This window comes from Hoplias malabaricus, chromosome X1 (assembly GCF_029633855.1).
Source record: "Hoplias malabaricus isolate fHopMal1 chromosome X1, fHopMal1.hap1, whole genome shotgun sequence".
Taxonomy (NCBI): domain Eukaryota; kingdom Metazoa; phylum Chordata; class Actinopteri; order Characiformes; family Erythrinidae; genus Hoplias; species Hoplias malabaricus.
This window is the reverse complement of record NC_089818.1, coordinates 24,433,508-24,437,389: the sequence shown is the minus strand read 5'-3', so window position 1 is coordinate 24,437,389 and position 3,882 is coordinate 24,433,508.

Genomic DNA, 3,882 nt, shown 5'->3' with positions numbered 1-3,882 from the left:
ACACACACACACACACACACCAGTCACTTTACACAAACTCTGACACATCTTAGACAATCTGATTTATATCAGTGTTTACAGAGAAACATTACTGAAGGTCAGCTGTGGTTGTACACATTAGAGTAATAAACAATACAGCAGAGCGTTCACCATCAACACGTCAGATCTGTTTTAGCAAATCATCACAACACGGGGATCTCCAAAGGTTTACAGGAGAAGGAAAAAAAAGACTTTCAATGTGAGGCAATGTAAAAATTCTGATTAGTTCTGGACCATTTCCATTGGTCCATTTCTCGTGATATTCTCACACAATGTGAAGGACAGCTGCTGAGTTCAAATAAAATCGTAAACAAAAAGTTTTTAAAGCATGAAGATAAAAAAAAAGATTGTAAATTCAATACTTAAAAATAATGCTTTCATAACTCAACATCGGTTGAAAACCCCAGGTGTCTTTTCACGGCAGAGGAAACGCCTTATTGTTGCTTCAGCTCCTCCTCAGTCTTCATCTATCTATCTATCTATCTATCTATCTATCTTTACACTTATATAGCGCCTTTCTAGACACCCAAGGATGCTTTACAATCCACACTGCTCAGAACACTCAATCCACACACACACACACTGGTGAGAAGCGGCAGCCAAACGCACACAGCATACTCTCGACCAGGAACGACCGTCCACCTGGAGGACTGCATCGGGCACTAGGATTTCACCCAGGACACCGCCGCCAATTCATATCTGGGCACACACATTCACTCACACATACACACTCATTCACTCACACACTCATTCACTCACACAGCAGGACAGTTATTAGAGAAGCCCATTCACCTAACCTCCATGATTTTGGACTGTGGGAGGAAACCGGAGCCCCCGGTGTAAACCCACACAGACACAGAGAGAACACACCACACTCCTCACAGACAGTCACCCGGAGGAAACCCACGCAGACACAGGGAGAACACACCACACTCCTCACAGACAGTCACCCGGAGGAAACCCACGCGGACACAGAGAGAACACACCACACTCCTCACAGACAGTCACCCGGAGGAAACCCACGCAGACACAGAGAGAACACACCACACTCCTCACAGACAGTCACCCGGAGGAAACCCACGCAGACACAGAGAGAACATGGAAACTCCACCCAGATGAGACTTGAACCCAAGATCCCAGCGCTGAGAGGCGAACGTGCTCACCACTAAGCCACCGTACCGTGTTTATTTAATCCTGTGCTGAGTTACTACGGCCATTTCACTGTTTTAATTCAAAAGAAGAACTGCATAATTATTGAGAGTTATTTAATGAATGAGGTTGAGATTTACATTCTGCAGAAAACAAGTTCAAACCTTTACTTCTAACTATTTCTTGTTTAATTTTTTAAAAATGCAAAATGTTTTATTTTTTCTACTTGACCTGAGTCTGCACTTTCGGCATCGCGCCTTTGTTTTGTTTTGTTTCGTTTCATTTCATTCAGTCATTCATCTTCTATAACCACTTCACTCTGATCAGGTTTGCAGTCGCTCTGGAGCCAAGCAGAGTCTAGTTTCCTCAGAGGTCCCACAATAACATTTAAAACCTAAACTCCGCTAACACTGACCCTTCAGCACTAATCACAAACACCTCAGTCAAACAACTGCAGGCAGGAGACATGGTAAACAACAATAATAAAACTCTTAAAATAGGGCCTAATGTACTAACTGCATTCCTGGAGGAATACCTCAGCCGCCAGAAACACATGATCATTTCTGGAATGTGAGTCAGAGCTGTGTTCACACGGAACTCCGGCACTGACCGATTTAACTGCTTTAACTCGGGCTTGAAACGAGCCGGGGATCAGGGCCTGAGTAATTACAGCACATTCATCCTCACAACTGAGCGATCGCTGCTGGTAATAAATGAATTAACGATAGAACGATAGATAGATAGATAGATAGATAGATAGATAGATAGAACGATAGATGTCCTCACACTCTATCTATATTTATTCAGAGTATTAAACCCCACAGTATTTAGCTCATGACTATTAACAGAAGACTGATCATCACCAACATCTCCATACTGGATGGTTATAGAAATTCCTGCTCTTACTGCTGCAGTTTTCCTCTCTTCTTTTTTTACATTAATAATTAATTAATGAATATATCTATTATTACTGAATAGTTCCTGGCTCCTAATGTTACATCTCAGAGAATAATGTTAAAAATGAGGCAACTGTCTGTTCATTAGTTGAGAAATAAGTTTTATGACAGTGATATAAATAAAAAGCATTCTCATAAAGCGACGGAAATATGTGAACTGCTTTGAGAGCAACTGGTTTTCTGGCACCACACTGATTTACTACAGGTCAGGGTCACGACCTTCTACTACTTACACCATTTACACCTTAATCCCAGTCAAAACCTCACAACTATTTGAGCTTAAACCCTAATCTCCTCTAGAGGCATATCCAGGCTCTGCCAAATTATTATTATTTCCATATCAGTATAAAGAATATTTACTTAAATTCTACTGAAATGAAATAATGAAAGTAATTTGAGCAAATGAGGAGGGGGCGCCAGTCCTTCACAGGGCAACACACACTCACACTCTGTTTAACCAAATCTTTGTATTTAATGTGTGCTGTAAATATCAAATGTGTTCTATTTGTCCCAATTTTTCCCAATCTGTTTACTTTGTAGTAAAATTGTGTTTATATCCCAGTTTTAAAAAAAGCAAACAATGCTACACCAATAAGAACTCATGGGCAAGACTCCCAACAATACATTCATCTGCCTCTATTGAAAATAGCAGCAGCTCTATGAAAGTGTCAAACAAATAAATACAGTGGAGTTTGAGTTCCTAACTTGTGTTTATTGAGAGTCAGAAAACATGTTATTTCTTACTAATTCAAGGAATAAGGTTTAAAAGACCGTTGCCCCCCCCCCAGCGGTGTTCGGAAACTCTAATAGGCGTCTTGCCTGTGACGTAGATGGTGGACAACAACTCTAGAAGCTGCACTTAATTTAATGCAAAATGACGAAAAGGTGTGTTGTTTTTGGCTGCAATCATTCAATGTACAGTGGGACATCTGTGAACAAATGGCCCAAAGATCCCAAAATATCCAGAAAATGGACTACATTTGTCCACTTTAAACGGGCACTTTGGAAAGGACCATCCGCTCACTCCGTTATCTGTAGCTCATTTCACTGGCGCTTTTCCAACAATATGGGCATGTAAGGACACCAACGAAAGGTGTTCAAGAGCCTCTGTAACATGGAGGTAAACAGGGTAAGGACACTCACTTCGCCTGTTTTAGTTGGTGTTAGTTAACGTTAGCTTGACTCGCTAAACTTGGTGCTCAGATTATACTCGGCTACGTAGCTGCATTACGGAGGTTTATAGTGTCGGATGAATTCGAGTTCGACTTCGATCACATTTACAAGAATAACGGTACCTCTACATTTGAGTTTAGCTTATTGCTAGGCTATTGTCATGAATAATGTTGGTTATTTAGCTAGATACTGTCATAACAGTCAGTCATAACGGTGTTTTACCGCGACGTTGTTCAGCTGTTGTCCACCAGTGACGTCACGGTCGCGTTCGAGAATTTCCGTAGAGAGCTCGGGTTTTTCCGTCAATTTAATAAAATTGTCAGTTTTAAAGCAAATTAAGCTGCTATTTTTACTTTAATTCATACTTATATCTGTCAGTAACTACAGTAATGTGGAATATTCATGGAGGTCCATTAAGTGGTGCTTAGCCTTTAACGCTGTAATGCTCAGTAAAACATACAAAATATATATTAAATATCTAAATATAAATATTTAGCTACAACAACACGACAGGACTCCACAGCAAAGTGTTATAAATCCAAACGGTAAAGGTATAAGACTGTAC